Source organism: Anomaloglossus baeobatrachus, unplaced genomic scaffold (assembly GCF_048569485.1).
Source record: "Anomaloglossus baeobatrachus isolate aAnoBae1 unplaced genomic scaffold, aAnoBae1.hap1 Scaffold_256, whole genome shotgun sequence".
Taxonomy (NCBI): domain Eukaryota; kingdom Metazoa; phylum Chordata; class Amphibia; order Anura; family Aromobatidae; genus Anomaloglossus; species Anomaloglossus baeobatrachus.
In genome coordinates, this window is record NW_027442123.1 from 47,834 (window position 1) to 74,330 (window position 26,497).

At 46.5% G+C, this 26,497-nt stretch overlaps 1 pseudogene; it reads left to right on the forward strand.

Annotated features, from left to right (window-relative positions):
• The first annotated feature begins 26,007 nt into the window (after window positions 1–26,007).
• LOC142263264 (U2 spliceosomal RNA) lies at window positions 26,008–26,214 on the forward strand (annotated as a pseudogene).
• Window positions 26,215–26,497: the final 283 nt, after the last annotated feature.

Genomic DNA, 26,497 nt, shown 5'->3' on the forward strand with positions numbered 1-26,497 from the left:
TGGGTACACCCCAAAATGATGATGTTATGGATATGGTGGTTTCGGAAATGCCTGGGACGGCTCAGGTATTTCAGTTTTTGGGGGGGGTCGCAGCTTGCTGGCGCGGTGCTGCTCCTTGGCGGAAGGGGTAGAAAAAGTGGTGGTGAAATACCCGCGCCGGACGGCCGGAAGGCGGTACATTTACCTGAACCCCGTGATGTTGGCAAGTTAATGCCTGGTTTAAAGCTGCGACCAAATTTTATGCCAAAAGATGAGAGTGGTTTTTTCTCCATGCCTCTCTCCAAAATGGAAAATTCAAATAAAAGTATTTTAATTTATAAGAGAACGGTGTCGTGTCTTTCTAGGGGGGAAAAATGGTGGTAGTTGGGTCCTGGCAGTCTGAGGGGCACTGCAGCCAGAAACTTGAGATGCTGCCCCCTGACTGCTGGCCCCTATGCATGTTTAAATAGAGGTCTCCCCCTAGAAAGACACTGACCTGCCGCCCCCGCCTCCTGTGGTGTGACTGGCCTAAGCCCCGCCTCCTGGATACATATCACCGTGCTGCCCAGCTTCCAGCCTCTCGGCTGCAGGACCCGGACCTGTTTTCCCACCCTCCCTCCCTTTTTGTTTTCCAAGTTGATTGAGTTTTCTGTGTTTAAGTCGCAGCAGCGGAAGGGGTAGAAAAAGTGGTGGTGAAATACCCGCGCCGGACGGCCGGAAGGCGGTACATTTACCTGAACCCCGTGATGTTGGCAAGTTAATGCCTGGTTTAAAGCTGCGACCAAATTTTATGCCAAAAGATGAGAGTGGTTTTTTCTCCATGCCTCTCTCCAAAATGGAAAATTCAAATAAAAGTATTTTAATTTATAAGAGAACGGTGTCGTGTCTTTCTAGGGGGGAAAAATGGTGGTAGTTGGGTCCTGGCAGTCTGGACCGTGTGACAAAGAAGAAAGGAGAGAAAGAAGAGGAAGAAAATGCAACTACCTGTAACATTACGTGATAGTCACTGGTAAGTATCACTTGACAATTCAAGTGAAAAAGGATTCCTTTATTAAAGGGTTCTCAGTCGCCTCAGGATCATGAAATACTAGGGTAAATGATATGAGAATGGGTAAGAAGCACCACTAAAGGAAATATGAGATGCAGGACATATATCTATAAACCCCTGAACTACATGATAGAAATAAAAAGAAGAAAAAAGAAAAAAAAGAAGAAAGAAGAAGAACACATAGAATGCGGAAAGAGAATGGGTACAACTACCTGAGTTACTGCAGGGAGGCCCCTGGTTGGTATTGTGAGGGTTAGTGGAATTCCTTCACTGAAGGGTTCTCAGTTGCCTCAGGTTCGTGAAAAATGCTATAGACAAATAATGCCCGGAGAAAAGGGGTTCATATACAGCGAATAATGGTAATACAAGGTACATGTGTCACATGTAATAGTATATATATATATATTGTACTAAGCTCTACAACAGAAATAGAAAGTAGTCCCTCTGCCTTCTGTCTAGGTGCCCTGAGTTATGTCCTGTAAACTGTCACAGGGACCCAGACACACATGTGTAGTAGGGGAATATCCCTGCTGAGATGCCAGTGCTAGAGCACTCGTTTGCTGTGGAGTTGAACGCTATGTGAGCAGTTCTTACCTTCAATGAGCAGAAGTCTCTTTTTTCAGATTTCAATATCTCTGTGGGTATCTGGCAGAAATATAGAATACTCTTTACTGCTAAGACCCTGTACACCACTCCCACTAAAGGGGGCTTTACACGCTGCGACATCGCTAATGCGGAGTCGTTGGGGTCACGGAATTTGTGACGCACATCCGGCCGCATTAGCGATGTTGCTGCGTGTGACACCGATGAGCGATTTTGCATCGCTGCAAAAACGTGCAAAATCGCTCATCGGTGACATGGGTCTCCATTCTCGATTATCGTTACTGCAGCAGTAACGATGTAGTTCGTCGCTCCTGCGGCAGCACACATCGCTCCGTGTGACACCGCAGAAACGAGGAACCTCTCCTTACCTGCCTCCCAGCCGCTATGAGGAAGGAAGGAGGTGGGCGGGATGTTCCGGCCACTCATCTCCGCCCCTCCGCTGCTATTGGGCGGTCGCTCAGTGACGTCGCTGTGACGCCGCACGGACCGCCCCCTTAGAAAGGAGGCGGTTCGCCGGTCACAGCGACGTCGCCTGGCAGGTAAGTATGTGTGACGGGTCTGGTCGGTGTTGTGCAGCATGGGCAGCGATTTGCCCGTGTCGCGCAACAGATGGGGGCGGGTATCCACACTAGCGATATCGGGACCGATATCGCAGTGTGTAAAGTAGCCTTTAATAAACTGTGTAAAGGATTTTAAGTAAAAATCCACAATAAACCAGCGCTAGATGGGTTTTTATAATTTTATTAATAGACCACAAATAAAACATTTTTTGCTATCCTTGTTTCAAGACAGAGTATTTGATAATATACAATACACTGATTATTACTAAAACCAAGGACCACATAAAACAAGGACCACATAAAATAAAAAATGAAAGTAATGAGAATAAAATTCTTTTGTATAACCAATTAACTTCGAGGTGATACAATATTCACATTGATTTAGTTTTACCAGTCTAATGTAATGCCCCGGCCGGTGGCATATATTTTGTTTGGTTAATAATTTAGACTTATACAATGAAAGATGTACTATACCACCCCTGGCTAACTTACAAGTTTTAAGTTGTACAATATAAGTTTGCGATGTTATATTCATATATAGGAAGGCAAACAATATTGGCAATTTAGTGGCACCCACCATACGTAATCTTACAGCACCTAATAAGGGAGGATTATTTGGCCTGAAAGGTTTTTTTCCATGCAAAAGCTGTATAGTATGTAAGAATACAAAAAATATTTCACGGAAATCCTTCTTACAGGGGCAGTCAGAAGTCATGATTAGAGAATTTATTACATGTCAATCAAAGGGAGTAGTATATTGCATTCAATGTCCCTGTCAGAAAAAATACATTGGGAGAACTATTAGACCCCTATGGAAAAGGGTGGGTGAGCACATTAGAAGTGTTAAAAATAAATGTACTAAGCACCCCCTATCCAGACATTATGTGTTAAAACATGGAGGGTCCTTTAAAGGATCCCAAGTATGGGGCGTACAAAAAATAACTAAGGATTGGAGAGGTGGCGATTTCATTAAAAAAATGTCACGAGCAGAAAGCCAATGGATTTTTGAATTGAACACCTTGAAACCATATGGACTCAATAATGATATAGAACTGTTTGCTTTTAATTAATTTATATTTTTATAGGTAGAGGAGTAATAGGTACTGATAATAATACGGAGAGAAGGAAAAAAAAAAAAAAAAAAAAAAAGCGATTGTCATGGAGATATATGTGTATATATGCATAATATATATTAAAATTGGTGCTTCACTTGCCCAAGGTTGATGTAGATATAAGGGGCTTTTCATATTATAGCAAATTTATATTACACCTTTATGATGTCCTTTTGTTAAATTTATTGTTGAAAAAAAGCATATGCATATATACACATTGTCTTCCCAGTATATGATGATACAAGCAAGGCTATATCTTTTTAGAAAAACCTTTAGAAAAACCTTTGCACATAATTATATTATATGGCTATTATGAACGGTCTTTCACAAATTGATATATGTAGTGGTCATTGAATGTTGGTTGAATTTAAACATTGTTTAATTTTATGCAAATTATAACCAATTAAATATATGCATAAATAGTGCTCTAGGCAACAGCTGAGTTATCCTTGAGGAAGGGGGCCGTTACACGCCCCCGAAACGCGCGTCGGATCAGTTTTCTTTTTTTTAGCCTACCTCACCTGTGCGTTGATAACCTGCCAAGTAATCTCTCCCTCGTGTGGAATCAACCGGCTTCCACTGGACACGGTACGGATTGCCTGCTGGAGAGGTTGAGAGGTTACCGCTGACATTTCCTTTGTCTGCAACCAGGATACATTGGTACCTCCAGCGGTTCTGCATTGCTCGTTTGGAAGCGGATCGGAGCCTTGTGTGGTGCTAACCTGCCAAGCAACTTCCTCCTGTGTGGAATCAGTCAGCTGACACTGGATACGGTCTGGACTGCCCGCTGGAGAGGCTGAGTAGTTACCGCTGATCTTATTGTTGTCCGCAGCCAACATCTTGGTGCTTTCAGTGGCTTCGTACTGCTTGATTTCGAAAGTACATTTGGGAGAATACGGGACCGGCTGGTTTGTGGCCTTGTGAAGTGTTATAAAGGCTCTGTAAAGAGGGATGTCGGTAACCATACATCTCCCCCAGAGCCAGCACTAGTCGCGGCCACTGGCCTCAAAACGTCCGCTCTGGAAGTCTAACAGGTCAATCCTGTACATAGCGGTTCCAGCCTAATCAACGGAGAAATCCGGGGTGTTTTTTGCGGTCAAGTTGTTGTGAGGTTTATTCCCCCAGGCCCTGGGGGCGAATATAACGTCGCAAACTTATATTGTACAACTTAAAACTTGTAAGTTAGCCAGGGGTGGTATAGTACATCTTTCATTGTATAAGTCTAAATTATTAACCAAACAAAATATATGCCACCGGCCGGGGCATTACATTAGACTGGTAAAACTAAATGAATGTGAATATTGTATCACCTCGAAGTTAATTGGTTATACAAAATAATTTTATTCTCATTACTTTCATTTTTTATTTTATGTGGTCCTTGTTTTATGTGGTCCTTGGTTTTAGTAATAATCAGTGTATTGTATATTATCAAATACTCTGTCTTGAAACAAGGATAGCAAAAAATTTTTTATTTGTGGTCTATTAATAAAATTATAAAAACCCATCTAGCGCTGGTTTATTGTGGATTTTTACTTAAAATCCTTTACACAGTTTATTAAAGGCTACTTTACACACTGCGATATCGGTCCCGATATCGCTAGTGTGGATACCCGCCCCCATCTGTTGCGCGACACGGGCAAATCGCTGCCCATGCTGCACAACACCGACCAGACCCGTCACACATACTTACCTGCCCGGCGACGTCGCTGTGACCGGCGAACCGCCTCCTTTCTAAGGGGGCGGTCCGTGCGGCGTCACAGCGACGTCACTGAGCGACCGCCCAATAGCAGCGGAGGGGCGGAGATGAGTGGCCGGAACATCCCGCCCACCTCCTTCCTTCCTCATAGCGGCTGGGAGGCAGGTAAGGAGAGGTTCCTCGTTTCTGCGGTGTCACACGGAGCGATGTGTGCTGCCGCAGGAGCGACGAACTACATCGTTACTGCTGCAGTAACGATAATCGAGAATGGAGACCCATGTCACCGATGAGCGATTTTGCACGTTTTTGCAGCGATGCAAAATCGCTCATCGGTGTCACACGCAGCAACATCGCTAATGCGGCCGGATGTGCGTCACAAATTCCGTGACCCCAACGACTCCGCATTAGCGATGTCGCAGCGTGTAAAGCCCCCTTTAGTGGGAGTGGTGTACAGGGTCTTAGCAGTAAAGAGTATTCCATATTTCTGCCAGATACCCACAGAGATATTGAAATCTGAAAAAAGAGACTTCTGCTCATTGAAGGTAAGAACTGCTCACATAGCGTTCAACTCCACAGCAAACGAGTGCTCTAGCACTGGCATCTCAGCAGGGATATTCCCCTACTACACATGTGTGTCTGGGTCCCTGTGACAGTTTACAGGACATAACTCAGGGCACCTAGACAGAAGGCAGAGGGACTACTTTCTATTTCTGGTGTAGAGCTTAGTACAATATATATATATACTATTACATGTGACACATGTACCTTGTATTACCATTATTCGCTGTATATGAACCCCTTTTCTCCGGGCATTATTTGTCTATAGCATTTTTCACGAACCTGAGGCAACTGAGAACCCTTCAGTGAAGGAATTCCACTAACCCTCACAATACCAACCAGGGGCCTCCCTGCAGTAACTCAGGTAGTTGTACCCATTCTCTTTCCGCATTCTATGTGTTCTTCTTCTTTCTTCTTTTTTTTCTTTTTTCTTCTTTTTATTTCTATCATGTAGTTCAGGGGTTTATAGATATATGTCCTGCATCTCATATTTCCTTTAGTGGTGCTTCTTACCCATTCTCATATCATTTACCCTAGTATTTCATGATCCTGAGGCGACTGAGAACCCTTTAATAAAGGAATCCTTTTTCACTTGAATTGTCAAGTGATACTTACCAGTGACTATCACGTAATGTTACAGGTAGTTGCATTTTCTTCCTCTTCTTTCTCTCCTTTCTTCTTTGTCACACGGTCTATTGTGTTATAGCCCACGTGTCATGATTAGAGTTGAGCGCGGTTCGTGGTTCGTGGTTCTCCAGTTCTAGGCTCGAGTGATTTTGGGGCATGTTCTAGATCGAACTAGAACTCGAGCTTTTTGCAAAAGCTCGATAGTTCTAGAAACGTTCGAGAACGGTTCTAGCAGCCAAAAAACAGCTAAATCTTAGCTTGGTTTCTGCTGTAATAGTGTAAGTCACTCTGTGAATCAAACTATTATCACATTTCAGTGTATAGTGTGCGTGAACAGCGCCTTCAGATCACTGCTGTTTCTATAATGGCGATCGCCATTTTTTTTTTTTTTTTTCTTGTCTTCCTTCCCTAAGCGCGCGCGTCTTGTGGGGCTGGCCAGCATGTCAGCCAATCACAGACACACACACACCTAAGTGGACTTTGAGGCAGAGAAGCAACGGCATGTGTGATAGGATCTGCATGTCACATGTCCCTGCATTATAAAACCGGACATTTTCTTCACGATCGCCATTATCTGCCTTCTGCGTCTTTGGTGTCAGACATCACTGTCGCAGATCCGTCCTTTGTCCTATCGCCGATACAGCTGTATGCGCTGCATACACAGCGTTAGACAGCTTAGGGAGAGCACATTCTAGCAGTCCTTTTAAGGGCTCGTACCGGCAGGGTCAGAGAGCAATAGGTGACAGGTCCTGCAAACAGCAACAGCGTCTGTGTAGCCCAGGTCAGGGATTTCCTCCCTGCATTTCACCATTAGGAGGGAATAGAAAGGCAGGCTTCCATTCCTCTACCCAGAGCACCACAATCCTGCCACTGTACCCTCTTGTCCTCTGCACACTCCAACTCATTCTAAGTAAGCCATTATACTAGCAAACACTCAGTGTACCTAGTGGCATCCTATCTGTGGCTATTGGACTTTGCTATAGTCCCACTAGTGCAAAGACATTTGCAGAGCACATCTGCCTGCATTGCACACTCCAAGTTTTTTAAACTAAGCAATTTTACTAGCAAACACTCAGTGTACCTAGTGGCATCCTATACGTGGCTATTGGACTTTGCTATAGTCCCACTAGTGCAAAGACATTAGCAGAGCACATCTGCCTGCATTGCACACTCCAAGTTTTTTAAACTCAGCCATTATACTAGCAAACACTCAGTGTACCTAGTGGCATCCTATACGTGGCTATTGGACTTTGCTATAGTCCCACTAGGGCCAAGACATTTGCAGAGCGCATCTGCCTGCGTTGCACACTCCAACAAATTATAACGAAGCCATTATACTAGCAAACACTCAGTGTACCTAGTGGCATCCTATACGTGGCTATTGGACTTTGCTATAGTCCCACTAGTGCCAAGACATTTGCAGCACGTCTGCCTGCGTTGTACACTCCAACGAATTATAACTAAGCCATTATACTACCACACACTCAGTGTACCTAGTGGCATCCTATACGTGGCTATTGGACTTTGCTATAGTCCCACTAGTGCAAAGACATTAGCAGAGCACATCTGCCTGCATTGCACACTCCAAGTTTTTTAAACTCAGCCATTATACTAGCAAACACTCAGTGTACCTAGTGGCATCCTATACGTGGCTATTGGACTTTGCTATAGTCCCACTAGTGCCAAGACATTTGCAGAGCGCATCTGCCTGCGTTGCACACTCCAACTAATTATAACGAAGCCATTATACTAGCAAACACTCAGTGTACCTAGTGGCATCCTATACGTGGCTATTGGACTTTGCTATAGTCCCACTAGTGCCAAGACATTTGCAGAGCGCATCTGCCTGCGTTGCACACTCCAACAAATTATAACGAAGCCATTATACTAGCACACACTCAGTGTACCTAGTGGCATCCTATACGTGGCTATTGGACTTTGCTATAGTCCCACTAGTGCCAAGACATTTGCAGAGCACATCTGCCTGCATTGCACACTCCAAGTTTTTTAAACTCAGCCATTATACTAGCAAACAGTCAGTGTACCTAGTGGCATCCTAAACGTGGCTATTGTACTTTTGTCAATTCACAGTATTGGAACGTTATTTGCAGCACGTCTGCCTGCATTGCACACTCTAACTTTTTTAAACTCAGCCATTATACTAGCAAACACTCACTGTACCTAGTGGCATCCTAAACGTGGCTATTGTACTTTTGTCAATTCACAGTATTAGAACGTTATTTGCAGCACGTCTGCCTGCATTGCACACTCTAACTTTTTTAAACTCAGCCATTATACTAGCAAACACTCACTGTACCTAGTGGCATCCTAAACGTGGCTATTGTACTTTTGTCAATTCACAGTATTGGAACGTTATTTGCAGCACGTCTGCCTGCATTGCACACTCTAACTTTTTTAAACTCAGCCGTTATACTAGCAAACACTCACTGTACCTAGTTGTATCCTAAACGTGGCTATTGTACTTTTGTCAATTCACAGTATTGGAACGTTATTTGCAGCACGTCTGCCTGCATTGCACACTCTAACTTTTTTAAACTCAGCCATTATACTAGCAAACACTCACTGTACCTAGTTGTATCCTAAACGTGGCTATTGTACTTTTGTCAATTCACAGTATTGGAACGTTATTTGCAGCACGTCTGCCTGCATTGCACACTCTAACTTTTTTAAACTCAGCCATTATACTACCAAACAGTCAGTGTACCTAGTGGCATCCTAAACGTGGCTATTATACTTTTGTCAATTCACAGTATTGGAACGTTATTTGCAGCACGTCTGCCTGCATTGCACACTCTAACTTTTTTAAACTCAGCCATTATACTACCAAACAGTCAGTGTACCTAGTGGCATCCTAAACGTGGCTATTGTACTTTTGTCAATTCACAGTATTGGAACGTTATTTGCAGCACGTCTGCCTGCATTGCACACTCTAACTTTTTTAAACTCAGCCATTATACTAGCAAACACTCACTGTACCTAGTGGCATCCTAAACGTGGCTATTGTACTTTTGTCAATTCACAGTATTGGAACGTTATTTGCAGCACGTCTGCCTGCATTGCACACTCTAACTTTTTTAAACTCAGCCATTATACTAGCAAACACTCACTGTACCTAGTTGTATCCTAAACGTGGCTATTGTACTTTTGTCAATTCACAGTATTGGAACGTTATTTGCAGCACGTCTGCCTGCATTGCACACTCTAACTTTTTTAAACTCAGCCATTATACTACCAAACAGTCAGTGTACCTAGTGGCATCCTAAACGTGGCTATTGTACTTTTGTCAATTCACAGTATTGGAACGTTATTTGCAGCACGTCTGCCTGCATTGCACACTCTAACTTTTTTAAACTCAGCCATTATACTAGCAAACAGTCAGTGTACCTAGTGGCATCCTAAACGTGGCTATTGTACTTTTGTCAATTCACAGTATTGGAACGTTATTTGCAGCACGTCTGCCTGCATTGCACACTCTAACTTTTTTAAACTCAGCCATTATACTAGCAAACAGTCAGTGTACCTAGTGGCATCCTATACGTGGCTATTGTACTTTTGTCAATTCACAGTATTGGAACGTTATTTGCAGCACGTCTGCCTGCATTGCACACTCTAACTTTTTTAAACTCAGCCATTATACTAGCAAACAGTCAGTGTACCTAGTGGCATCCTAAACGTGGCTATTGTACTTTTGTCAATTCACAGTATTGGAACGTTATTTGCAGCACGTCTGCCTGCATTGCACACTCTAACTTTTTTAAACTCAGCCATTATACTACCAAACAGTCAGTGTACCTAGTGGCATCCTATACGTGGCTATTGGACTTTGCTATAGTCCCACTAGTGCCAAGACATTTGCAGAGCGCATCTGCCTGCGTTGCACACTCCAACTAATTATAACGAAGCCATTATACTAGCAAACACTCACTGTACCTAGTTGTATCCTAAACGTGGCTATTGTACTTTTGTCAATTCACAGTATTGGAACGTTATTTGCAGCACGTCTGCCTGCATTGCACACTCTATCTTTTTTAAACTCATCCATTATACTAGCAAACACACAGTGTACCTAGTGGCATCCTATACGTGGCTATTGGACTTTGCTATAGTCCCACTAGTGCCAAGATATTTGCAGAGCGCATCTGCCTGCGTTGCACACTCCAACAAATTATAACGAAGCCATTATACTAGCACACACTCAGTGTACCTAGTGGCATCCTATACGTGGCTATTGGACTTTGCTATAGTCCCACTAGTGCAAAGACATTTGCATAGCACGTCTGCCTGCATTGCACACTACAACTTTTTTAAACTAAGCAATTTTACTAGCAAACACTCACTGTACCTAGTTGTATCCTAAACGTGGCTATTGTACTTTTGTCAATTCACACTACTGCAAATCTATGTGCAGCACCTCTGCATGACAACCTCGTGCTCTGTTTTTAATAAGCTATAATGATAGCACAAAATACTGCCATTTTGTGGCATCATAGAACTGGCTGTTGTATTCCATTAGTGCCCCACTGGTGACAAGCTATTTCTAGCACCTCTACATCACACCCTCATGCACATTTTGCTACGCTAATGTTATAGCAAACTCATGGAATTCATTGCTGCATTTCATAATTCGGAGGGATAGAAAGTCAGGCTTCCTTTAGCTTTTCCTTCTTTTCATAGACAGCATCTCCAAGACAAATTTCCCCTCCACGTCTAAGTGTGGAGAGGCAGCTAGTGCGCATGCGTGTGCCGATGTACCCCAGCTGCAGCATAATTACAGTGTTTCGCCTAGTGAGTATGCTCAGCCTGACTGTGCCATTCCTGACGCTAAGTTTTCATTTCGGGATACAGCGCATGCTCCCACACTAAGTGTGAAAAGCCTCTTTGCACAGGTGCTTGCATTCCGTGCCGGGTCTAAGTCCTGTTTTGGGCATAGACACCATGCTAAAGCTGATAGTCTTTTTTCAGAGACTGTATTTCATGCTACTGAGCATGCTCAGGCACTTCCTGCATCAGAGACTAGGTCCGGTAATGAACTCTTTGGCCCTGGCCCTGATGTGGGGGTCCCATATAGACCACAGGGCATCAGGTGTCCTCCCAAATGGCTTGCAGAGGCCCACACCTATGACTTGTCACCGCATTATTGATGCTCAGACGATGACTGGTGAGGTGTTTGGGTCATGGCAGCCATGAGGTCATCATTGAAGTTGCGTTTCCAAATAGGACGCTAGTTATGCCACTCATGACGTGTCACTCTACTTTTGTCTCCAGGAGGTGCATTGTGGTTCACCCTGGTTTGGGGCGGACCCAGGTTATAAAAGGGGCTGGAGCCAACCAGGAGGTGCGCAGTCTTCTATTATGCTCCGAAAGAGCACACCTCCATGTGTTGAACCCATTGCGGCTTTAGGCCAGAGGTAGGCAGGGATCGGGTGGTGGATGCAGGCCACCACCACAGTTGGTAACGCAGAACGGTTAAGACCAGCTCCTGTCCTAACAGTCCTGCTTGTGCAGCCCAGTGGCATTAACAGGCCTGCTGCTGCTGATGCGCCTGCTGTCCACAGGTGTGGCCCCTACGCACACGGTCAGCGTACTCAATGGCCCCTGTGTTGTTAACAGGGAGTTCCTGGGCTGGGTGGGCATGTGGACCCTGTGACGCTAACAGGGCTCACAGTCTCCAGATCGAATGGCGTCTAACTCGGTTCAGGCTACTATTAGTTTCATAGCCACACAGCTCTGTATCCTCCACCAAACCTTCAAGTTGCCAACCTCTCCTTTTCCAACTGGGAGCACGGTGGACACTGACTGGTGATGGGGATATATACCTTTCTCTTTCTTTTCTTATTAATTTTCGTTATATAGCGGTCACAGATTATATACCACTTTATCCAAATCTGCCAGTCCCACTGTAACAGATGTTGTTTCTTCAGCAAATGTTACAGTTGCTTAACCACCAAATCCACGGACCAAAACTTTTTTCCCCTTTCCAACACACCTGTTCCCCTTTCCAACAGCATCTGTCCTTTTTCAACTCATTTTGGGATATGACCAAAAGTGCAACTGTGCAGGGACACCGTACTCAACGCCATCTCAGCACAGCAGCCATCCCTCGGTCCCTCCGATGTGGACAAGTAAAAGACCATTTCCTCCTATCCATGACAAAGCGTTGAGATTCACTCTGTGCAGCACTGGTGTTTAGTGGACAAGTAGATCTAAGATTGCGTACCACATTCTGCAGATACTCCTGTATACGTGCGTCTATTTCTATGGCAGGAATTAGTTCGCCAAATTTTGTCTTGTACCGGGGATCTAACAGTGTGGCAACCCAGTATTCAGGATTAGTTCAAATTCATACAATCCGAGGGTCATGTAGGTAGTGCAGCAAGAAGGCGCTCATGTGTCTTGTGCATCCAGGAGGACCAAGTCCTTGGTGTGTTGGTGGCAGAGAGGTGAGAATCGTGCATCCTTCCTCTGCCCTCTACCCACAACCTCGCACAACCGAAATGTGAGCAAGCTCTCACTCATCTGCTGAGTCTTCCATGCCCATCGCCAGTTCGTCCTCCATTTCTTCATGGGCTCCTGCACTTTCATCAACACTTTTTGCTGATACTATGCGCCCTTGTTAATCCCTCTCCCTCACCATGAATGCCGCATAGGTGCCGCTGACCATCTGGACCTCGTAGATCTTGTTATCCCTTCCGCATATGACTCCTCCTGTACTTCCTCCCCTTCCTCTTGTCCCAACACCTGACTCAGAATAATAATTACAGTGTGCTCCATCATGTAGATGACCAGAATTGTCACGCTGAGAATGACATTGCCAGTGCTAAACATCTTCGTCGACATTTCAAAACTGTGTAGCAGGGTGCATAGGTCCTTGATCTGACACCACTCCAGCAGCGTGATCTGCACCACCTCTGGATCAAGTTATCCCAGGCTATATGTCTTACCGTATTTCAGCAGGGCTCTGCGGTGCTGCCACACACGCTGCAACATGTGCAGATTCCAATTCCTGCGTGTCGAAACATCGCATTTACGGCGTTTAACTGCCAGACCCTAAGACTTCCGGAGTGATGAAAGTTGTTGAGCTGCTGTGTGCGCACGATGGAAGTGAGCACATAGCGAGCGTGCCCACTGCACAAGGCCATGTAGGCCGTGATGGTGTTTTAAAAATTGCTGGCGAATTCGGTTCAACACGTGAGCCCTAAAAGGCACGTGTGTCACATTGCCCTGAGGATGGCCCGCAGCCAGGTTTGCATCATTGCCGCACACGGCTGTTAAGTCACCAACGTAGTCCGCTCCGTCAATTTGTACTCCGGTTGCCAGGTGACAACGTGTTCCTTTCATGAATAGTGCTGATGATGTGAGAGTAGTCGATGCCAGCGGCGCAGGTGGACGCAGGTTATGCTCACCCACTGGGCTGCATTACCTTGACAGATGCAGAATCTCTGGCTGAATGTAGCTGGTGGGTATCTCACAGATGAAATACCATCATTCAGCTACAACCAATGGGAAGACACCACACCCTTTTTTATGCCCATCCTGTCTGCAGACCACTGCCAGACATAGCTATGAACCTCTGGTTAATTTTACCCCCAGTTCAGTTTTATGATTTTGTGTGCTTGTTACCTGACTACTTTTCCTGCTTGCTGTTTATGTACCTTGTTGGCCGATACGCATTTCAACTCTGCTTGTTTTCTGATTCTTTCCTGGCCGTCCCATTCTGTTCCTGTTCCTCAATTAATGTTTTGACCCTGCCTGACTACTATTCTCTGTAATAGCGGTGTGACTCACATTTCCCATACATTTCAAAGTAAAGCTTTGACCGCCTGATGGCATTGAGCTCTGCTGCCAGCATAGTAAGGAGGTGTGTGGTAGTCCTTGTGCGCAGTTGCAAGGAAGGGTGGCCTGACCACACAGGGTTTGCGCCAAGGTAGAGGACCCACACGAGGTTGAAGAGGCAGAAGCAGTGTATTAACTTCTACATACAGAACAAGGATTGAAACAACTCGTGGGGACGGCAAGACTTGTACAGCAGACCCTTCTCCATCTCTCACCATAGTTTGCCAGTGCCCAGTCAGTGACATGTAATGACCCTGTCTATGCTTACTGGTCCAAGTATCTGTGTTGAAATGCACCCTGTCGCACACAGATTTTCTCAAGGAAGTGGTGATGTTGTGTGCGACATGCTGGTGTAGCGCGGGCATGCTTTTCTTGGAGAAGCAGTGGTGATTGGGCATGTGGTACTGGGGCACAGCGACAGACATAAGGTCTGTAAAATCCTGTGTGTCCACTACGCGTAAAGGCAGCATTTCGGTAGCCAACAGCTTACAGAGGGATAGAGTCAACCACTTAGCTTTGTCATGGGTCGCAGTAAGTGGCCTTTTATTTGACCACATCTGAGGGAAAGAGATCTGGCTGCTGTCTGTAGACGGTGTTGAGTAGGGTGTCCCTGGAAAAATGCAGGTTTGTGAGAAAAGTGCAGGCGGAGACATGATGTTGCCTTCATCTTGCCTTCAGATCTGTTCATCTTGTATCATTTTTAAAAAACACATCAAGCAAGGGTTACTCCAAGCGGAGTCTACCTTTTTTCCCAACATTGGGCACACAGACACCCCATCAGTGGCAGCACTTGTGCCCTAGTTGCAAACAGGATGTTTTGATTTGCATCAAGCACATTCCAAATCCACAAGCATTTACTCTCCCCAGGATGACACAGGGGTAGTAAATTCCTTCTGGATCCATGACTTGTTCATTTTGATGAACGTCAGTGTGTCCACATTGTCACTGGACAGACGCGTGCGCTTATCTGTCAGCACACACCCAGCAGCACTGAAGAAGACACGTTCAGAGACAACGCTGGCAGCTGCACACGACAAAATCTCCAAGGCGTAACTGGAGAGCTCTGTCAATTTTTCTAGATTTGAAGCCCAAAAGGAGCAAGGCTCCATTTGCAAAGTCATTGCATCGATGTTCATTTCGAGATACTCCTGTATCATCCTCTCCATCCGTTGACTATGTGTCAGACTTGTTGTCTCTGGTGGCCTTGCAAAGGAGGGTCTAAAAAAATTATGAAAATATTCCATAAAATTGCTGTTACCAGCACCAGATACGGTCCTACTGGTACGGGTAGACTGTTGAAGATGACGATGCCGTCCCATGTTTGTCAAGTTACAACTGGGAGAATCACTCCCTTCACCTGCACGGTTGTTTGGTGTAAAAGCCGAGCTAAGATCGAGTAACAGCTTATGCTGATACTCCAGCATACGTGCGTCCCTTTCTATGGGTGGAATTATGTCACAAAATTTGGACTTGTCCCGGGGATCTAATAGTGTGGCAAGCCAGTAGTCATCATCACTTCTAATTTTGACAATCCGAGGGTCATGTTGGAGGTAGTGCAACAAGAAGGCACTCATGTGTCTTGCGCAGCCATGCGGACCAAGTCCACGCTGTGTTTGTGGCATAGAGGTGCTAACCGTTCTTTCTTCCTCTGACATCTCCCCCCAACCTCTTTCAACTGAATTTTGACCAAGGTCTCCCTCATCCGCTGAGTCTTCCATGTCCATGGACAGTTCGTCCTCCATATTTTCATGTCCTCCTGCACCTTCCTCAACATCTCGCCTGCTACCATGCGCCCTTGTTGATCCCTGTCCCCCATGGTCCCATGCCTGCCGCGTTGGTGATGATGAACGTCTGGACCTTGGTGATGTTGTTGTGTCTTGCGCATATGAATCCTCCTGTAGTTCCTCCCCTTCCTGTTGTCCCACCCCCTGACTCCGAATAGTGTTTAGCGTGTGCTCCAGCATGTAAATGACTGTAATCGTCATGCTGATAATGGCATTGTCAGCGCTAAACATATTCGTCGCCATGTCGAAACTGTGCAGAACGGTGCATAGGTCCTTGATCTGAGATCACTCCATCAGGGTGATCTGCCCCACTTCTGCATCTCGTTGGCCCATCATGACGTATTGCACCAGGGCTCGCCGGTGCTGCCACAGTCGCTGTAACATGTGGAGAGTTGAATTCCAGCGTGTCGCCACATCGCATTTCAGGCGATGAACCGGCAGGCCGAAAGACTTCTGGAGCGATGCAAGTCGCTCAGCTGCGGCGGTTGAACGGCGGAAGTGAGCACTGCAGACAGTTTACGTGCCCTGGTCAGAAGGCCATCTAGGCCGGGATAGTGTGTTAAAAATTGCTGGACAACAAGGTTCAACACGTGAGCCATACAAGGCACGTGTGTCACCTTGCCCAGGCGAAGGGCCGCACCCAGGTTTGCAGCATTGTCGCACACGGCCTTACCAGGCTGCAGGTTGAGTGGAGACAACCATTTATTAAACTCGGACCGCAGAGCTGACCACAACTCCTCAGCTGTGTGACTCTTATTCCCAAGACATGTCAAGCTAAAGACCGCCTGATGCCGTTGCGCTCTGCTGCCAGCATAGTAATGAGGGGTGCGTGATTCCTTCTGCGCAGTGAGAACGCTGGTGGCCTGACCAGGCAGGCTTGGGGCGGAGGTGGAGGACCCAGATGAGGTGGAGGATGCAGAAGCAGTGGCGGAACTTGGACAGACAGAGGATTGACACACAAGTCGTGGGGACGGCAAGACTTGTGCAGCAGACCCTTCACCATCTATCAACATAGTTACCGAGTGCCCAGTCAGCGACATGTAACGTCCCTGTCCATGCTTACTGGTCCAAGTATCGGTGGTGAAATGCACCCGTTCACACACAGAGTTTCTCAAGGAAGCGGTGATGTTGTGTGCGACATGCTGGTGTAGCGCGGGCACACCTTTCTTAGAGAAGTAGTGGCGACTAGGCATCTGGTACTGGGGCACAGCGACAGACATAAGGTCTCTAAAATCCTGTGTGTCCACTAGGCGGAAAGGCAGCATTTCGGTAGCCAACAGCTTACAGAGGGATAGAGTCAACCTCTTAGCTTTGTCATGGGTCGGAGGAAGTGGCCTTTTATTTGACCACATCTGAGGGACAGAGATCTGGCTGCTGTGTGTAGACGGTGTTGAGTAGGGTGTCCCTGGAAAAATGCAGGTTTGGGAGGAAAGTGCAGGCGGAGACATGATGTTGCCTTCATCCAACGTAGGTGCTATCGATGTCTGAGAGAGCTGTACACACTCACTTGTTTCCCCTTCCAAACCAACTGACGACCTACCAAGCAAACTGCCTGTTGCGGTTACAGTGGTGGAAGTTTTGCGTGGAAAAACAGGTGTGACAGCTGTCCCCACAGTCCTAGAAGATGAAGAGCGCGCGGATGCACTGGAAGGGGCGGGCGGTGGATGGTTCGCTCCGCTAGGCCGCATTGCAGCACAGTGAGCTTCCCACCGGGACCTATGATATTTATTCATGTGACGATTCATGGAAGAAGTTGTCAAACTGCTGAGGTTTTGACCTCTACTAAGAGAATCATGACAAATTTTACATATCACATGATTTGGGCGATCTTTTTCTATGTCAAAAAAGGAACAGGCTAGGCAAGGCTTAGAGGCCATGCGACCTGTTGATGCACCCCGAATAATGCTCATAGGCAGAGTGGTGGCTGAGGATGCAGTTGTAGACGTGCTACCAGTGCTCCGACTCTGTCCAGGAAGGCGCAAGGTAATTTCGTCGTCGGTTGCATCCTCCTCCACCGCCTCTGTTGACCTCCTCGAGTGCCTGACTGGGGGTTGACAGTAGGTGGGATCTAGAACTTCATCATCAATTGTTGTGTTTGCACTACCCTCCCCCTCAGACCGAGCCTCTTCTTGCCCTGACCGAATATTTAAGTTGTCATCCTAATCGGGTATCTGCGTCTCATCTTCATCAGTATGTTCCTCATTGCCTATAACCACAGTTGTTGGAAAGGCAGCATTTTGGTAGCCAACAGTTTGCATTTTATGAAAGTCAACCTCCAAGCCATGTCATGCCCTTCTAAAAGCATGTATAACACAGCGAGGGGACTCCAACCACAGTCTCCCTCGTTGCCACTCACTGGGCCACACACACCCCACTTGACTGGCATCGGTTGAGCTCCCTTTTGAAAAAGAAAAAGATGCTTTGCATGAAGCACTCTCAAAAATACGCGTGCCTTTCCCGTCCCCTGGCTGACCCAGGGGAAGAAAAGTCCTCTGAGAGCCATGACTTGTTCATCTTGGTTCTTTTAGAGACACAGCGAGGGGACTCCAACCACAGTCTCCCTCGTTGCCACTCACTGGGCCACACACACCCCACTTGACTGGCATCGGTTGAGCTCCCTTTTGAAAAAGAAAAAGATGCTTTGCATGAAGCACTCTCAAAAATACGCGTGCCTTTCCCGTCCCCTGGCTGACCCAGGGGAAGAAAAGTCCTCTGAGAGCCATGACTTGTTCATCTTGGTTCTTTTAGAGACACAGCGAGGGGACTCCAACCACAGTCTCCCTCGTTGCCACTCACTGGGCCACACACACCCCACTTGACTGGCATCGGTTGAGCTCCCTTTTGAAAAAGAAAAAGATGCTTTGCATGAAGCACTCTCAAAAATACGCGTGCCTTTCCCGTCCCCTGGCTGACCCAGGGGAAGAAAAGTCCTCTGAGAGCCATGACTTGTTCATCTTGGTTCTTTTAGAGACACAGCGAGGGGACTCCAACCACAGTCTCCCTCGTTGCCACTCACTGGGCCACACACACCCCACTTGACTGGCATCGGTTGAGCTCCCTTTTGAAAAAGAAAAAGATGCTTTGCATGAAGCACTCTCAAAAATACGCGTGCCTTTCCCGTCCCCTGGCTGACCCAGGGGAAGAAAAGTCCTCTGAGAGCCATGACTTGTTCATCTTGGTTCTTTTAGAGACACAGCGAGGGGACTCCAACCACAGTCTCCCTCGTTTCCACTCACTGGGCCACACACACCCCACTTGACTGGCATCGGTTGAGCTCCCTTTTGAAAAAGAAAAAGATGCTTTGCATGAAGCACTCTCAAAAATACGCGTGCCTTTCCCGTCCCCTGGCTGACCCAGGGGAAGAAAAGTCCTCTGAGAGCCATGACTTGTTCATCTTGGTTCTTTTAGAGACACAGCGAGGGGACTCCAACCACAGTCTCCCTCGTTTCCACTCACTGGGCCACACACACCCCACTTGACTGGCATCGGTTGAGCTCCCTTTTGAAAAAGAAAAAGATGCTTTGCATGAAGCACTCTCAAAAATACGCGTGCCTTTCCCGTCCCCTGGCTGACCCAGGGGAAGAAAAGTCCTCTGAGAGCCATGACTTGTTCATCTTGGTTCTTTTAGAGACACAGCGAGGGGACTCCAACCACAGTCTCCCTCGTTGCCACTCACTGGGCCACACACACCCCACTTGACTGGCATCGGTTGAGCTCCCTTTTGAAAAAGAAAAAGATGCTTTGCATGAAGCACTCTCAAAAATACGCGTGCCTTTCCCGTCCCCTGGCTGACCCAGGGGAAGAAAAGTCCTCTGAGAGCCATGACTTGTTCATCTTGGTTCTTTTAGAGACACAGCGAGGGGACTCCAACCACAGTCTCCCTCGTTGCCACTCACTGGGCCACACACACCCCACTTGACTGGCATCGGTTGAGCTCCCTTTTGAAAAAGAAAAAGATGCTTTGCATGAAGCACTCTCAAAAATACGCGTGCCTTTCCCGTCCCCTGGCTGACCCAGGGGAAGAAAAGTCCTCTGAGAGCCATGACTTGTTCATCTTGGTTCTTTTAGAGACACAGCGAGGGGACTCCAACCACAGTCTCCCTCGTTGCCACTCACTGGGCCACACACACCCCACTTGACTGGCATCGGTTGAGCTCCCTTTTGAAAAAGAAAAAGATGCTTTGCATGAAGCACTCTCAAAAATACGCGTGCCTTTCCCGTCCCCTGGCTGACCCAGGGGAAGAAAAGTCCTCTGAGAGCCATGACTTGTTCATCTTGGTTCTTTTAGAGACACAGCGAGGGGACTCCAACCACAGTCTCCCTCGTTGCCACTCACTGGGCCACACACACCCCACTTGACTGGCATCGGTTGAGCTCCCTTTTGAAAAAGAAAAAGATGCTTTGCATGAAGCACTCTCAAAAATACGCGTGCCTTTCCCGTCCCCTGGCTGACCCAGGGGAAGAAAAGTCCTCTGAGAGCCATGACTTGTTCATCTTGGTTCTTTTAGAGACACAGCGAGGGGACTCCAACCACAGTCTCCCTCTTTGCCACTCACTGGGCCACACACACCCCACTTGACTGGCATCGGTTGAGCTCCCTTTTGAAAAAGAAAAAGATGCTTTGCATGAAGCACTCTCAAAAATACGCGTGCCTTTCCCGTCCCCTGGCTGACCCAGGGGAAGAAAAGTCCTCTGAGAGCCATGACTTGTTCATCTTGGTTCTTTTAGAGACACAGCGAGGGGACTCCAACCACAGTCTCCCTCGTTGCCACTCACTGGGCCACACACACCCCACTTGACTGGCATCGGTTGAGCTCCCTTTTGAAAAAGAAAAAGATGCTTTGCATGAAGCACTCTCAAAAATACGCGTGCCTTTCCCGTCCCCTGGCTGACCCAGGGGAAGAAAAGTCCTCTGAGAGCCATGACTTGTTCATCTTGGTTCTTTTAGAGACACAGCGAGGGGACTTCAACCACAGTCTCCCTCGTTGCCACTCACTGGGCCACACACACCCCACTTGACTGGCATCGGTTGAGCTCCCTTTTGAAAAAGAAAAAGATGCTTTGCATGAAGCACTCTCAAAAATACGCGTGCCTTTCCCGTCCCCTGGCTGACCCAGGGGAAGAAAAGTCCTCTGAGAGCCATGACTTGTTCATCTTGGTTCTTTTAGAGACACAGCGAGGGGACTCCAACCACAGTCTCCCTCGTTTCCACTCACTGGGCCACACACACCCCACTTGACTGGCATCGGTTGAGCTCCCTTTTGAAAAAGAAAAAGATGCTTTGCATGAAGCACTCTCAAAAATACGCGTGCCTTTCCCGTCCCCTGGCTGACCCAGGGGAAGAAAAGTCCTCTGAGAGCCATGACTTGTTCATCTTGGTTCTTTTAGAGACACAGCGAGGGGACTCCAACCACAGTCTCCCTCGTTGCCACTCACTGGGCCACACACACCCCACTTGACTGGCATCGGTTGAGCTCCCTTTTGAAAAAGAAAAAGATGCTTTGCATGAAGCACTCTCAAAAATACGCGTGCCTTTCCCGTCCCCTGGCTGACCCAGGGGAAGAAAAGTCCTCTGAGAGCCATGACTTGTTCATCTTGGTTCTTTTAGAGACACAGCGAGGGGACTCCAACCACAGTCTCCCTCGTTTCCACTCACTGGGCCACACACACCCCACTTGACTGGCATCGGTTGAGCTCCCTTTTGAAAAAGAAAAAGATGCTTTGCATGAAGCACTCTCAAAAATACGCGTGCCTTTCCCGTCCCCTGGCTGACCCAGGGGAAGAAAAGTCCTCTGAGAGCCATGACTTGTTCATCTTGGTTCTTTTAGAGACACAGCGAGGGGACTCCAACCACAGTCTCCCTCGTTTCCACTCACTGGGCCACACACACCCCACTTGACTGGCATCGGTTGAGCTCCCTTTTGAAAAAGAAAAAGATGCTTTGCATGAAGCACTCTCAAAAATACGCGTGCCTTTCCCGTCCCCTGGCTGACCCAGGGGAAGAAAAGTCCTCTGAGAGCCATGACTTGTTCATCTTGGTTCTTTTAGAGACACAGCGAGGGGACTCCAACCACAGTCTCCCTCGTTTCCACTCACTGGGCCACACACACCCCACTTGACTGGCATCGGTTGAGCTCCCTTTTGAAAAAGAAAAAGATGCTTTGCATGAAGCACTCTCAAAAATACGCGTGCCTTTCCCGTCCCCTGGCTGACCCAGGGGAAGAAAAGTCCTCTGAGAGCCATGTCCACATTGTCAGTGGACAGACACGTGTGCTTATCTGCCAGCAGACCCACAGCAGCACTGAAGACAGGTTCCGAGAGAACGCTGGCTGCAGGACACGACAAGATCCCCAAGACGTACGTGGCGAGCTCAGGCAATTTATCAAGATTGGAAGCCAAGAATGAGCAGGGCTCAAGTTGCACATTAATGGAATCGATGTTTCCTTGCATATACTCATATATCTGTGTGTCCTCCTCTTTTTCCTTGTCCAGCTGTTTTGTTTTCGCATGAGTATATGTCCTTGTCACTTTCCAATGTGTTTGAGTTGTTTGTCACCTTTAGGACACCTTTGAGGGTGTTTTCTAGGTGTTTTTCTGTGTTTGTGATTGCCTGCCATTGTTTCCTATTGGCTCGAGTTCGGTTCGTCGAACGTTCGACGAACCGAACTCGAACGGGAGGTCCGTTCGGCGAACCAACCTCGAGCCGAACCGCGACCGGTTCGCTCATCTCTAGTCATGATAACACTTGTACCATCTTTTCATTTAGATTCCACCTACAATTATTTACCGATTCCAGTTCTGAAATAGGCTTTCATGATCTACTCACTAGAATTCTCAAGTGCATAAGGTACTGAGACATATACATGTTCACACCATTATAAAGAACAAAGTATAAACATTGAGGTTTTTCTCACACCCATGTTCCTGTGTTCTTTGATATGATATGTGTTCATTTCCTTCACTATATAGGATTGCAAGTTTTCCATTTGTACCTTAATGGCAATGACGCTATACAATTGAACACATATCATCCTGTTATCCATATAGGTGTGTATTTACCTGCTTGACTATTTTTGGTTGTTTGATCCAGAATGTTTCTCCAGATAGGTCATGTGGAAATTTTCTTTCCTCAGTACAAATGTTTTCACTATGGCTTTGGAAAAATTTTTTGTATGTGCATCATGGTCATTTGACCCATTGTACTCTCAAGTAGCAATATATTGTACTGTTATGTTGTACTATGTACTAATTACGTGTTTATATGGTTTTGTAACCCTTTATGATCTTAGATAACTTTATCCTTGATAAAGACCTAAAAACAAGGTCGAAACGTTGGATGAATTATCCTTTTGCACAAATAAAGAATTTTCAGCATTCCAAGAGTTCTTTTCTTACGTTATTGATCACTATAGTGTGCCAGAGCTATTTCTATTGAATTGACTCTTATTTTTTCTGAGCACCTGCTATATACACAGTGACCCAGACATATTCAAGTTTCATTCAGAAGGCAGAGGGAAGCCTTAGCAGCTGAGCCTATATCTTGGCTTGTGAGCATTAGAACAGGCCGGCGATTACAGGGTAACATGAAAAATGTCCAGCTTGCATTATGACTAGAACATGACAATATCCTTTTAAGTACTAACCTATGATGCGTTCCTAAGCAGTTGATGTTATATGTTCTACATTTCATTTTCTGCATACTTTACAAGTAGTAGAATTTGCTTTGATATAGGCAACTGGATTTTCACAATGAAAAGGCAAAGGATAACGCCCGAAAAAGACGCCATACATTATGTCAGTGCCATCACTGACAAACCTGGATTGACCATGAAATACATCAATCCCCTTAAAGGTGAGTTAAAACAAGTTTTAACTAAATTGCCTTAATATTGTCATGCATTAGAATGACTGTCTTAGGTAATGATAAATATTTTCTACAGGAAGAGGAGTGTTTGCTGAAACTGAAATCGAAAAAGGGAGTTTTGTTGCAGAATATCGAGGCGAGCTCACGTATGCACTTACGATGGTAGACAACTACTCGAGATTTATGGTTGTGGTACAAGTCAAAGATCTAATGGCCCATACTGCAGCGAAGGTCTTCCAAGCACACTTATGCAGACCTCATGGCTACTCAGAGAGAGTCCTCACAGATCAAGGCACAGCCTTTGAAGCGGAAATCTTCAAGGACTTCTGCAGCTTTTACCGATGCAGGAAGATGCGCACTACACCCTACCATGCTCAAACCAATGGTTATCAACCTGCTCAGGACTTTACCCCATATTCCAGATGTGGCCTTACAAGTGATTTATAGAGGGGTAACAATACGTTGGGATCACCGGATCTAATCTCCCTTTTTATACACCCTAAAATCTTGTTTGCTTTAGAATAAACAATAACATCATAAAGGTATAGCAGTACCGTTTCAAAGTTTCGGTGTCCCAAGCAGCATTCCATCAGCCTCTGGAAGGTTCCTGGCAAATTGCACAGCTCGAAGGGCATGCTTTTGAACTCGCAGAGACCCATCGGGGTGGCAAAGGCGGTCTTCTCCCGGTCTGCCTCAGCAACGGACACTTGCCAATAGCGACTAGTGAGATCAAGGGTAGAAAAATAATTTGCAGTTCTCAATGCAGCTAGCTATTCCTCAATACAGGGGAGTGGTGCTGTCCTTCTTCTTTAACAGGACCAACGGAGCTGCCCAGAGGCTACAACTGTCACGGATAACCCCAGCCTCCTTCATGTTGCTCAACATGTCCTTGGTACACTGGTAATGTGCAGGTAGTTTTGGCTTATATCTCTCTTTGATGGGTGGGTGTGCACTTGTGGGGATGTAGTGTTTGACCCCTTTTATTCTTCAAAAGTCTAGCGGATGTTTGCTGAAGACTTGCTCGTATTCTTGCACTAGCCTGTAGACCCCCTTCTTGTGATGTGAAGGTGTGGAGTCAGTGCCTACGTGTAATTCCTTACACCACTCCTCTGGCTGACTTGGTGAGCTGTCACTGAATGGGTGGGCTGAAGCAATGGTGGATGCTGCTGTTTGGATAGCATGTGTATCTACTGAGAACAGCTTATCAATGGTGGCAAATCGGAGCAGCTTAATCTCTTGCTCTCCGCAGTTCAACACTCTCATGGGCACTCTTCCCTTCCATATTAATGAATAAAACTATGATGTAAATAGCATATAGATACCCCACAAATGCAGATAAAAGTAGGTTATGGGAAAAGGGGGAAGAGAGAAACAGGAAAATAGTGGAATAAAGTATACCTTCCAGGTGGGAGAGGAAATGGCAGCACAGCCAGTGGAGGTGAAGCAAGGGGAGCCTGCAACTAAAGAGTTGAGAGCGTTATCACATGGTGACTGAGCCTGATTGTAACAGGAGCATAGAGGTGCCGATCCTGTCTTACCTGTGTTGGTGTAGAAGTGGGTGTCCTGTGGTGGAGTCAGCTATGTGCAGTGGTGGCCGTGGGTTCTTTTATGTGCGACCGTAGTAATAGCTGCGCCCACTTCCTGTATGGGAGTGGAATGCAGTGAGGGTAATGGAACGCACGCCTGTGCATTTGTGTTTAACGTCGCGCATGTGCAGAACGGAGAAAAGGCTGCGCTCACTTCCTAATGAAAGGGAGTGAGACGCATCTGGGAAGGGAAGGGAAAAGATTAGGGTTTGGGGATGATGAAAGGGCTTTCTACGGGCAAGGATGGCAAAGGGTGGCAGTGACGGAAAGTCAGGCAGCCTGTCCTGTCCTGTCCTGTCCGTCCGTCTTTTTGTATCATGAATTGGAAAGACTGCAAGGGGGAGGGGAGGTGCTTGTGTCCAAAAGGAGGAGTTATTCAGATTCATTGCAGTGGGCGGCGGCTGCAAAAAGCACCATTCTTCTTGTTTTTGCTCTGCAAAACAGCCTTTTCAAGGGTTGGCTTGGGTGACAAAATGTCTTCTGTAGGCGTGGGTTTGTCTCCCTCTCCCTAAGATGTGTCCGGTATAGGCCAGGGTGCCACTCAAGGCCGTAACCAATTCGGGTTATAGCTTCTCGGCCTTTTGGCTAAGATCAAGTGTAGTTTCGGAGGACGCTACCTTGGTCGGTACTGGAAGGTGCCTGGGATTGCACGTCTGCCGGCCTTGAGGAAGTGTGTGCGCCTTCTGGTGACACATAGCCCTCTTGTGCCTGGACGGTTCCCAGGCAACGGGAGGCGATCACCTTTGTTATTTTGAAGTCCTACTGATAAACAGAAAAAAAAAAAAATTAAATCTGTTCTTATCAGTTTAATATCTGATACGTCCCCTCTCTGGGGACCATATATTAAATGGATTTTTAGAACAAGGAGATGGAAAAAATCTTGCTCTGTCCACTCCACGCATTGACCTGGTATTGCAGTACCTCCAGGACCGGTGCACCCCTTCTTAACCCAGTTTCCAAAAGCAGAACTCAATTCACCTGATTCAAATGAGCCCCATTAGTGAATTGAAAGAAAGCAAAAACTTTATATGCACCTCAATTTGGCCAATTCACTTTTCACACTTTCACCCTTTTTTTTATCTTTCACACCTTTTACTTGCTTTATTGATGCAAAAAGCTGTGCCAAATAGCAAACTCATCTCCACTCAACTTGACCAACTCTGCTATGTCCCGTGCAGTATCTTATTCTCAGTCTTATCTAGATCATTTGCAATTGAATAGAATAG